This window comes from Eriocheir sinensis, chromosome 58 (assembly GCF_024679095.1).
Source record: "Eriocheir sinensis breed Jianghai 21 chromosome 58, ASM2467909v1, whole genome shotgun sequence".
Classification (NCBI taxonomy): Eukaryota; Metazoa; Arthropoda; class Malacostraca; order Decapoda; family Varunidae; genus Eriocheir; species Eriocheir sinensis.
The window spans coordinates 8,089,042-8,101,541 of record NC_066566.1 but is presented as its reverse complement, the minus strand read 5'-3'; the positions used below and the strand labels follow the sequence as shown (position 1 = coordinate 8,101,541).

The following is a 12,500-nucleotide window of genomic DNA, read 5'->3' as shown; positions in this document are numbered from 1 at the left end:
AGTGCTGTAATGGACACAAGGAAAAAGTTTGAGATATATGATAGTCTGGAACGCTGTTATAATGTACCCTAGTCTTATGTTCGTACAGCCCACCCTTTTACATACTAAGTATAAGTCAGAGCAGAATAAATAAAAATATATATATTTGAGACTTGGCTGGACGCTTGCTCGAACCTTTTACGTGGAACTTTGTAACACACGTGCACAAAAATACTCGCTGCTCAAAACCTTAAATGTGCACAAGATAATGAGCCCCTTATTCTAGTGGGGCCTCGTGGTGCTGTGGTTAGCACACTCGGCTCACAACCGAGAGAGCCCGGGTTCGATTCCCGGGCGGAGTGGAAAAATTTGGGCGGCTTTTCCGATACCCTACGCCCCTGTCCACCCAGCAGTGAATGGGTACAGGTATTAATCGGGGGTTGTGTCCCGTCTCCTGGGGTCTGTTCCCTTCTCCTATAATTCCTTCCCCTCCTGTCTCTCTCCGGCATATGACCACAGATGTTGCGCCGACTAAACGAAACTTTCCAAACTTTCCCTTATTCTTGTTGCCTGTAACAGATTAAAGTACGTCTTTAGGATGGATCTTGAATGTCGGGAACTTAAAATTAATTACTTGTTCTTCATTAGATGACTTAACAAGATCAGTAAGCTTCTACAGTAGTGCACCTCACCGTGTAAGGGCATTATCCTTATCACCATAACATAAGAAAGTAAGGAGTCTGCAAGAGGCCGGTTGGCCTATACAAGGCAACTCCTGTACACTCAACCCCACCTTACCTCACCATCCATGGCTTTATCTAACCTCTTCTTGAATGTATCTATGGTATTGGCACCCACAACATGGCTCCCAAGCCTGTTCCATTTATCTACCACTCTATTGGTGAACCAATTCTTGCCTATGTCTTTGTTGAATCTGAATTTGTCTAACTTAAAACCATTGCTACGCGTCCTACCTGGCTCTTTTACTATCAAAATCTGATTGACATCCCCTTTATTAAAGCCCTTCATCCATTTATAGACTTCGATCAAGTCTCCTCGCAACCTTCGCCTTTCTAGAGAGTGTAGATTTAAATGCTTCAGCCTGTCTTCATAAGGCAAATTTCTCACCCCCTGAATCATCTTTCTCATCCTCCTCTGTACAGATTCTAACATCTTGATATCCATTCTATAGTAGGGGGACCAGAACTGAACTGCATAATCGAGATGAGGTCTAACTAGTGCTAAGTAAAGTTTGAGGATGACTTCAGCGCTCCTATTGCTTACGCTCCTTGAGATGAAACCAAGTACTCTGTTTGCCCGATTTTTAGCCTGAATGCATTGAGCCCTAGGACGGAGGTCAGTGCTCACTAGGACTCCTAAGTCTCTCTCACGCCCAGACCTGCTTAGAGGAGTGTCATTTAAGGAGTAATTGTGTGAGAGATTATTCCTACCTACACTCAGAATGCTACACTTCCCGACATTGAATTCCATCTGCCACTTCCCCGCCCAATTATATACTCTGTCAAGCTCATCCTGGAGGACGCTAGCGTCCCTGTCTGATTGGATTACTCTACCGATCTTGCGAACTTGCTGACATCACTACTAATTCCTGTGTCCAAGTCATTGATGTAAATAATAAAAAGCAGAGGACCCAGCACCGACCCTTGTGGGACTCCACTCGTAACACTGCCCCATTCAGATTTTTTACCATTGATTTGCACTCTCTGCTTCCTACCACTAAGCCACGCCCTGATCCAATATACAGGATTACGTATTACATGAAAAATAATGTTGTGAATAGCTTTTCGTCCATTAGTAATATTGTTTCATGTTTTTAATAATTATTTGTACCCACTTTTCGTCCCTTCATATCATTATGGAATTGTACAAATGCATCTTTAAAACAATTCAAAATATTCATCGTTTCTTTCGCTTCGTGTGTGTGTGTGTGTGTGTGTGTGTGTGTGTGTGTGTGTGTGTGTGTGTGTGTGTGTGCCATGTGACCTCGGCACGGGCAGTGGAAACAGAGGCCTCGGCGCTGAATGGCTGTTTCCCTTTATTTTGACCGGCGTGTTGTGCCGCGCCGGTGCCGCCGACCCATTAGTATTGATAGTAGTGAGCTATATTTGTACGCCGCGTGGTGCTTCTGGTTAGGGAAAGGGACGCCTTCAAGGCTCCCGTCCTCCCGCCAGCACAGAAACCGTTTCAGAGAATGTTGCGGGAAGCTTCTTTTTTTTTATCCCATTGTACTGTTCCCTCTTTTGGGGGGTAAGGCTTTTACTAATATTGAAAGTAAATTAATTCATCGTTTTGGTAGCAGTAACAATATTACCGTGATCTTTTGTTTAGTTCATTGAAAGTAAAGGTCCAGCGTCTTGTGGCATAATCGTAGATAAATTCCACGGAAAGATATCATTTCTGCTTCGTGCATCATTCAAACGCTTAAGGTAGTTGCCCTCCGTCAGGTGGACTGATACAGACGAGTGGACAAATATGAAAAATTTATACGCAGTTGTTGATTTGTATGAGGCTGCCCGATGGTATCCCTCCAATCTAACTTCTTGATTTTAGGGTAAAATGTTTAGGGCACCTGTGAGAAATGCCTTTGTTATTATTATTGATATCATTATTATTATTATTATTATTATTATTATTATTATTATTATTATTATTATAGTAGTAGTAGTAGTAGTAGTAGTAGTAGTAGTAGTAGTAGTAGTAGTAGTAGTAGTAGTAGTAGTAGTAGTAGTAGTAGTAGTAGTAGTAGTAGCAGCAGCAGCAGCAGTTGGAGGAGGAGGAGGAGGAGGAGGAGGGCCGCAGCAGTGGTAGTAGTACAAGCTCTGGGAATGAACAAAGGGTGAGTTGCCATCGGCCGTGCGTCCAGGACGGTCAAGTTATGCCAGTTTGTACACATTCCGGCAGCCATGGAGGTTATTGTTGTCCTTGTTGTTGTGTTCGTACTCCTGTGAGTAATTCACTCTTTTCCCTTTATTTTTCCGGTGTTTTCTGTCCTAGTGCTCAGATATGTGGCAAAAGACATTTTCTTTATTGACTGATTATTGCCTCCCAACAACTTCCTAAAGCTGTATGACATTGTGGTAGATAAAGCTAATGAGTGCTCCGCGCACCGTACGTAACACCCCTTTACTTACCACATAATACAATGCGTCCAGAAGCACGTTCAGCCATAAACCATGGTTATAACTTTGACACTAGTGACTAAGGGCACGTGATGAAGACATCATACGTATAATGTTTTCCTATAAATTACGAAATGGTGAAGGTGCATAGGAAATGACAGACCCATAACAGGCTTAGGACTTACCAAGAAACAAAATCAATCTAATACAGTTACTGTTTCTCTTTGAAAAAAACTAATTTCATAAAGACCAGTCCGCCACATGTATCAACTTCCCCTGTTTCTTACACGCCCATCACCCTCATGGGTACCCAGGCCTCTCCTCATCTGTGCTTGAAACAACATATAAATTGAGGCGTCAAGCTAAATGAGATTGAAATAAGGGAGAGAGAGAGAGAGAGAGAGAGAGAGAGAGAGAGAGAGAGAGAGAGAGAGAGAGAGAGAGAGAGAGAGAGAGAGAGAGAGAGAGAGAGAGACTAATTTTAATGACAATTAGATTGTGCACGCTCGCGAGCGCGCGCACGCACACACACACACACACACACACACACACACACACACACACACACACACACACACACACACACACACACACACACACACACACACACACACACACACACACACACACACACACACACACACACACACACACACAGCTGGGGAATAATGGAGATTTGAAAGGGAAATGAAGAACTGGATGGAAAGTTACTTAAGGGGAAGAGAGATGAGAATAGTGGTAAAGGACACGAAATCGGAATGGAGAATTGTAGAGAGTGGAGTGCCTCAAGGATCGGTATTGGCACCTGTACTCCTTCTAGTATATGTAAATGTTATGCCGGAGGGAGTAAACAGTTATATGAGCCTGTTTGCAGACGATGCAAAAACTGCTGAGACATATTAGAAACAGGAAAGACTGCGAAATTCTGCAAGATGACCTGAACAAGATTTGGAAATGGAGTATTAAATAGGAAATGGAATTCAATGTGAAGAAAAGTCATGTAATGGAAATGGGAAAGAGTGAAGGGAGACCAAAATGGACATATAAAATGGGAGATGGAGAAATATTTAAGAAAGTTCAAGAAGAGAGAGATCTGGGAGTGACAATACAAGATAATCAACAGCCTGAGAGTCAAGTTAATAGGATATTCGGTGATACGTATAAAATGGTGAGAAATATAGGATTAGCATTCCACTACATGGATGAGGATATGATGAAAAAGTTATTAACCACTATTATTAGACCAAAATTGGAATATGCGGAGGCGCTGTGGTCTCCCCATAAGAAAAAGCACATAAAAAACTAGAAAGAATACAAAGAATGGCAACAAAAATGGTTCCAGAACTGGAGGGATTTACATATGAAGAAAGATTAAAGGAGATGGACCTACCAACACTGGAACAAAGAAGAAAAAGGGGAGACCTAATATAAATTTATATTATATTGAGCAAAATGGAAGATGTAGATAATGAGGAGTTACTACTAAAAGGAGAAATAAACACAGTAAAAAATTGAGGGAAGGAAGATGCTTGAGAGACATAAAAAAAATATATATAGCTTCCCGCAAAGAAATGTAGAGGTCTGGAACAGACTAAGTGAGGATGTAGTATCGGCGAAGAGTAGTGTTCAAAACTTTAAAAAGTTGGACAAATACAGATACGGAGACGGGACCACACTAGCGTAAGCCCAGGCCCTGTAAAGCTTTAAGTAGGTAAATACAACATTCACATCATTCACCTCCCTGCATTAACTATCCACCCTCACAAACTTTCCTCATTCCCGTCACTCGCAGTCCCTACATCCCGGGTGGAACTTAATGTTGTTCACAGAACGTAACTTTTGCTCCCGAGGGGAGTGAGATGTGCCGTCAGACGCGGCACATACCCTGGACGGTGCTTTCGTGTTGTGGTTAATCAAAAACAGACTGCAACTAAATGGTGTAGGCGGTCTGGAAGTCGGTCCGTTCACTACAGAAACCTACTTTCACCATGACACCAGCAACGCGTTTGATAGTAGGAAGGCAACCTTTAATTGTGTTGCGTAGTAAAATATGCAAATGTGTGCAATCATATGATGACAAAAAACACACACTCACCAGAAGCAACACCATTTCCGTATTTCATAAAGTTTCTTTAAAACACTTTCCCCCCGATGCGCTTTCCTTACCCAGCACGCGACATTACTCTCTTCCAAGTGTTTCAATATTGTTCCAGACGCTTTTATTGTGTAGACTGTTTTGACCCCGCCCACCCGAGACACACACACACACTAACACACACACACATATGTTCCATTGTTTATTCGTCCCCTTCTTTCCCCCAAGCCATAACCATATCCACCTACCTGCAACCCCCGAAACTTGCCCTCAGTGCCCAGCCTACACCCTAACTCACAACCCCAGCCTTCACTCACCCACAACCCCCAAAACTTACCCTCAATGCCCAGCCTACACCCTAACTCACAACCCCAGCCTTCACTCACCCACAACCCCCAAAACTTACCCTCAATGCCCAGCCTACACCCTAACTCACAACCCCAGCCTTCACTCACCCACAACCCCAAAACTTACCCTCAATGCCCAACCTACACCCTAACTCACAACCCCAGCCTTCACTGCCCACAACCCCAAAACTTACCCTCATTGCCCAGCCTACACCCTAACTCACAACCCCAGCCTTCACTCACCCACAACCCCCAAAACTTACCCTCAATGCCCAACCTACACCCTAACTCACAACCCCAGCCTTCACTCACCCACAACCCCCAAAACTTACCCTCAATGCCCACCCTACACCCTAACTCACAACCCCAGCCTTCACTCACCCACAACGCCCAAAACTTCCCCTCAATGCCCAACCTACACCCTAACTCACAACCCCAGCCTTCACTCACCCACAACCCCCAAAACTTACCCTCAATGCCCAGCCTACACCCTAACTCACAACCCCAGCCTTCACTCACCCACAACCCCCAAAACTTACCCTCAATGCCCAGCCTACACCCTAACTCACAACCCCAGCCTTCACTCACCCACAACCCCCAAAACTTACCCTCAATGCCCAACCTACACCCTAACTCCCAACCCCAGCCTTCACTCACCCACAACCCCCAAAACTTACCCTCAATGCCCAACCTACACCCTAACTCACAACCCCAGCCTTCACTCACCCACAACCCCCAAAACTTACCCTCAATGCCCAGCCTACACCCTTACTCATAACCCATCCCGTCCTTCACCAGTGTCAAACTCAGCTATGAAATACGATTCGTCGGGGCCCGCTCGGGGAATCCCATTGCCATAGCCCCTCCAAAAATTATTTAATGTATACAGAATATTGAATACACTACAAAAAAATGAACATAGTACCTCGCTGACATAAGAGGGAGAGTGATGTGGCAGAGCTGTGAAGAGGTTCGGACCAGCGTTACCAAGTTGTCGTACTCAGCCACGCAGCACATTATATTTTCCGGTTTCTGACTTACAGTTATCGCAAACAAGCACCAATAAGTAACGCTTTTAACAATAACTTTAACTGGAATCTCGTTATCTGTGTGGGTAGGAGAGTTTTGGGTCCTGGAACTGATAAATGCGATGTTTTGAGTACGATAATATGGTAACTCTGGTTCGGACCCACCCAAACGGACTTCACATATGTGGCGGACTATAGCAACCTCCACCCCCACCCACAACTCCCATCTCATACCTCATTGTCGACCTAATGCACGCTCCCCCAACGTCCACCCAAAGCCACCGCTCCCAGACCGCCTTCCTCTGTGTATCGAATTTTCCGGTTTTTGAGCCTCAACCACCCCCAAAAAACATCAGAAATTAACGATTTTACTGATGAATATAAATAGATCTCGTTATTAGGGCCCATAAGACTGATTTTGGGTCAGAAATCGGTAAATATAATAGGCTAAGTGGGACAATCTGGCAACACTACCCAAAGCCCCCAACCTCCACCCCCACCCCCAACTCCAGCCTCCAACCTCATAACACTCACACTCCCTCAGCCTCCCCTATCAGCCCTCAACCTCCACCCCCAACCCTCAAACTTCACCTTCAACCCCCATTATCCACCCTCTCATCCCCTACCCCAACCTCTATTCCTCACCCCAATCCCTCACCCCTCACCCTTTACCCCAATTTCTTTTCCCAATCCTCACCACCAATCCACAACCGTCACGACCCTCCAACCCCCAACCTCTAATACGAAAACCCCAGCCCCACCCTCAGCCCACAGTTCAACCCCCAACTCCAACATGAACCCCCTAACCCCCAAGCCCCAACCCCCAACATCTACCCCTAAATCATTTAATCAAGGTTTTCATTTTACCCGATCGTTTAGTAAGTTGCATCGGCGCGTTCCCAATAGTTAATCAATTATAGATAAAGATGTTCTCATGTGTGTTAAGTGACGACCATAATTATCTTTTTATTACATATTTCGGTAACGGTCAGAAAGACAAGCAAACAGACGGACTGAAAGAACGACATTGAGCTGACCCAAATCATGATGCCCGAAGGCGCTGATTACTCATTTGTAGCATGCTCTATATTCTTCGGTAGAGGAGCGTGTTGAGGACTTTTTTTTTTGTTTGCCTTTGTCTGTATCCCATACCGTCAGGCAAAAACTGAACTCTGAAAGGTCAATAATATGAAGTTTATCTCTGAGGAAATGCGCCACCAAAGGAACACCTCCGTCTTAACTTCCACGTATTTCAGACTTGCGCTCCATTTGCACCAACAACTAATGAGTTTCTCCTCCCCACAGGAATGGCCACATGCGTCGCTCGGACTAAGCGGGTTCAGAATGCTTCACCAAGGGACTGGCAGCCTCACCCTCACGCCGGACGCTGCCGACGCTCCGAGAGTGAAGGACTCCTGAGGCACCTCCTGAAAGGTTCTTGTTCATTGGTTGGCGTCGTTAGGGAAATCAATATGTACTTGGATTACTTGTTATTTGTTACCAGTATATCAGAGACTATATAATTAGCATTTACCATAAGGCAACACCAAAAAAATAATCTTCATCTGTAGTTCGTTTGTGTTGTGAGGCGAGAAAGTGGGAGGTGGAGTATGTCCATGAAGCAATTCAGTAATTAAGTAATACTCTGTGTTATCAGTGGATTGTCACGTATTGGTTAGTTTGTTTTAGGCGTCTGCTCATAACGCTAAGGCGTAGCTATTGTTCAAGGATCTGGCCGCATGTACACAAATTAGGTTAACTTATGTTTAAACTTAGGCTTCGTGTTCTTCGTGATTAGTGTTTTCCTGTCGCGTGGTGGTCTGCTGGCCTCGAGGCGTGAGTTGCCCATATGTGATTCCTCGGCGGTAGTTGCTTGACATCAGTTCTGAAAGCATGGCGATGACGCAGAGGTTGGCGTGGTGGGGAAATAGTGAACTCTTCCTTGCTGCTTTTCTCATGTTTGAGAGGCGTCAGGCACGGACAGAATTACATATCTAGTGCTTCCTTCCCTGTAACAGAGTGGTTCAGGGCCTGTGCACCCAACCATTTTTTTTATCATCCGCAGATTTCATTAAATCACTCAGACTTGTCAGGCTAATGCCGCACCAAACCGATACTTAAGTTTGCTTATTATTATGCTTCTCGGAAGGTGAGGTTGTCCCTTGTTATTGTGTGATTACCGAGACACCGTCATGGCGTCGTTTAAATCAAAGTTGCATAAAAATACTATTACTTCTTTTTGTTAAGTGACAAAGACAAGTCTAGGCCCCATGAAGGAGTAGCGTAAATCAACTACCAAAGGGTCCGAATATAACTACTGTTAACCTTCCTCTCCAAGTACCTGAACTCCGCCATTTACGAATACCAGGCCCCGTCATCCTCCCTGACGTCTAGCCCTGCAGCTCCCCTTCCTTTAGCCAGCTTTAACTCTGCTTTATTTCATCTTCGCCACAGAACGGCCGCTTACAGCCTTATAAATGTAGAAGTAAAGTAATGTTAGGGGATAAGACTATCGGTGCGCGTGGCCTCGGTGCTCATTTTCGTCGCATTGGTCCTGGAGCCTCTGGTGGGAAGAACCCACAGCCTCGGGGCACAAGGTCAGTGTGACTTGGAATTAACACAGTAACCTTCCCCAGGCTTCCCCAGGTACCCGTTCATCGCCCACCCCGAAAGGAAAAGTGAGCAGCTGGGTGAGCCTGGAACCCGGGCCCACGGATTCGTAGCTCGGCACGCTAACCACTCCACAACAAAAGCGCATAAACACGGCACTAAAACGAAATAAGTTTCATAATATTATCATGGAGACTAAATATCAGACATTCACAATATCCCACTGATGCTTTCTCTCTCTCTCTCTCTCTCTCTCTCTCTCTCTCTCTCTCTCTCTCTCTCTCTCTCTCTCTCTCTCTCTCTCTCTCTCTCTCTCTCTCTCTCTCTCTCTCTCTCTCTCTCTCTCTCTCTCTCTCTCTCTCTCTCTCTCTCTATCTCTCTCTCTCTCTCTCTCTCTCTCTCTCTCTCTCTCTCTCTCTCTCTCTCTCTCTCTCTCTCTCTCTCTCTCTCTCTCTCTCTCTCTCTCTCTCTCTCTCTCTCTCTCTCTCTTATTTAAATATGTTCAGTACATTAGTAAATGGCATATTATTTTCTGCTAAAGTTCCCCGACCGTTGGGGAGCTATTTAAAAGCTTCTGCCGATTATATTATACAATTATATACATGTTTACGGTGGGTGTAGGAGTAGCCACCTGTGGGACGCAACCTTCATCTGCTGAGTGGACAGTTGTGTCACGTCCACATCAGCAGTGAGGTTGTTCCACCACACCACCCCTGCGATGGAGAAGGCACGTTGGTGGGTGCTGGAGCGGGCCATTGGCACTTCCAGGAGGGAGGCGTTGCTCAGCACCGTTCTCGTGCTGCGCTCAGACCTCCTCCAGGTAGCCCTCAGGTCCGTCAGGTGGGGCACTAGGCTCACTTGTGCCTTGTGTAGCACCGTCAGGGCAGCGACGCGGCGACTGTGCTCCAGGCTGTTCAGCTGGTTCGTGGCTGCTCTTGCCCGTCGCTCGTGTGGTGGTTGTTGTTGTTGTTGTCGATGTTGTTGTCGTTGTCTCTCCCACTGGCTCGAATGGTGGTGCTGGGTGCCGTTGATGAGGCGTTCAGCCCTCCTCTGCACCTTGTCTAGCAGATTGAGGTGGCAGCGGGCGCTGGCCATCCAGATGAGCGGTGCATACTCCATCACTGGACGGACTTGTGCCTTATAGAAGGTGTTCAGGCCTTGAGCATCGAGGAGGTTCTTCATGCGGCACAGGAGGTTCACCTTCTGGGAGGCTTTATGCGCCACCCTTTCAAGGTCACGGTCGAACCGCAGCTGGGAGTCCACCTCCACGCCCAGGATGTCGACGCTGGCCTGCAGAGGGATGGTGTCGTTCCCGAATCTCAGCCTGCCGTGGAGTTGCCTCGCGTCCTCCCGAGAACGTGATATTACCATGGCCTGGGTTTTGTCAGGGGCAAACCTGACTTGCCACCTCTTTCCCCAGGCCATTATGTCTGCCAACTGTCTGTTGACGGACTCTATCACGTCCTGGGCTTCCTCCCTCTTGTATGTTCTGGAGAGGGTGCAGTCGTCGGCGTAGGCGCTTGCTGCCGGGATGGTTTGCAGGAGGTCACTGAAATATATGTTCCACAGGATAGGTCCGAGGACTGACCTCTGTGGAACGGAGGTCTCCACCGGGAAGCTGGTCGAGGTGCTTCCGTTGACTGCTACGCGGAGGCTCCTGCCTAACAGGTAGTTTGAGAGCAGGCGCAGCAGGTCCCCCGTGATGCCTAGTTGCTGTAGCTTCGCCGTCAGACCGCGGTGCCAAACGGAGTCGAACGCGCTAGCTATATCCAGGGCAATCACGAGAGAGGGGTGGCCGTCATCAAGGGCGTCATGCCAGGACTTTGAGAGGAGAAGGAGGAGGTCTGAGGTAGAGCGGCCCTTCCGAAAACCAAACTGCTTCGGTGACTGCAGGTGGTTTTCCTCGAGGAAGGATGTCAATTGCTCCCCGATGATCCTCTCAAATATCTTGCTGATGATTGGGAGGAGTGATATTGGCCTGTAATTGCCTGGCTCGGACCTGGATTTTTTCTTGTGTACGGGTGTGACTCTGGCCTCCTTCCACTGTGCAGGCCACACCCCGCTCTGCAGGCATCGCCGGAAGATCTGGGCGAGGGGGCTGGTGAGCTCATCGGAGCATCGCCGCAGTAAGTATGGACTCACGCTGTCAGGGCCTGGCGCCTTCCTGGTGTTGACGCCCCTCAGATGTCTCCTGACAGCGTCCTCAGAGATTAGCACACTCTAGTCTTGAGGCGATGAGTTGGGGGAGGGTGGGCGGCTGCCTGTCTGGCTCCTGGGTTGTCATCTTTTGACTGAAGTGACAGGCCAGCAGGTCAGCCTTTTCCCGGCTGGTGATGGCCAGGTCTCCGTCAGGTTTCCTTAGGGGCGGGATACGTTCCTGGGGGGTAAGGCCTTGCTGTTCCTTCACCAGCCCCCACCACTGTTTCGGGTCGGTTTGGTTAGAGGACAGCTTTCTCCTCCTGTCGGCATCCCACCTTTCTTTTGCCCACTTTGTTGCCCTCGTCATATTTTTGCAGGCTCGTCTGTGTTGGGCCTTATTTTCCTGTGTGGGGTGTCTTTTATATCGTGTCCAAGCCTTATGTTTCCTTTCGGCTGCAATACGGCACCTGTACCCGAACCAAGGCTGGTCTTTTGGGCTGGTTGAGTAGGTGCGGTGGGGGACGTGTTGCTGCTGGACGGTATTGAGGACAGTGGTGAGGGCGGAGACGTCATGCTGTGGGTCACCGTTAAGGACTGTGCCCCATGCAGTCGTTCCCAGGGCCTGCCTTGCAGCCGTCCAGTCCGCGCGGTCCCACAGCCAGATGACTCGCTGGTGTTCCTCTTCACGCGCTGGGGCCAGGCTGATGGTGGTGAGTATGGCGTTGTGGTCGGAACTGCCCACACGGTCTAGTGGGCAGCACAGCACGGTCACTCGGCAGGTCTGTGAGCACAGGGTCCAGGGACCCTTCACGCTGATGTGTCGGGAACTCAACATGGTTGTGCAATCCATGCACCGCTGTGAGCTCGGTGAAGGCCCTCGCCACCAGGTGTTGATTTAGGTCGCCCACAACCATCGCGTACTGACAGCTGTGGGCAACCATAAGGTCGTCCAGGTGCTGCCTTGCCACTGTGGCCGGTACATGGCACAGAGTAGCAGAGCGCTCCTGTCCTCGAGAATGATGCGGAGGAACATCATCTCCGTATCCAGGGGAGTGTCTGTGGTGAGGGCGTCCATCTGCAGGCCGTTTCGGTGGCAAACAGCAATTCCTTCCCCCTGTCCTGTGTGGCGGTCTCGTCTGGCCCAGTGCGAGTACCCGGGGAT

General features: G+C 47.9%; 1 protein-coding gene across 4 annotated transcripts in view; it reads left to right on the top strand.

Moving 5' to 3' along the window:
• The window catches only part of LOC126985115 (orexin/Hypocretin receptor type 1-like), a 200,619-nt gene extending 191,170 nt beyond the window's left edge, over positions 1–9,449 (top strand). For all 4 annotated transcript variants that reach the window (XM_050839580.1, XM_050839581.1, XM_050839579.1 and 1 more), the window contains one exon: positions 7,895–9,449. The gene's annotated coding sequence lies outside the window, so the exon portion shown is untranslated. The remainder of the gene's footprint in view (positions 1–7,894) is intronic.
• The last annotated feature ends 3,051 nt before the right edge of the window (positions 9,450–12,500 follow it).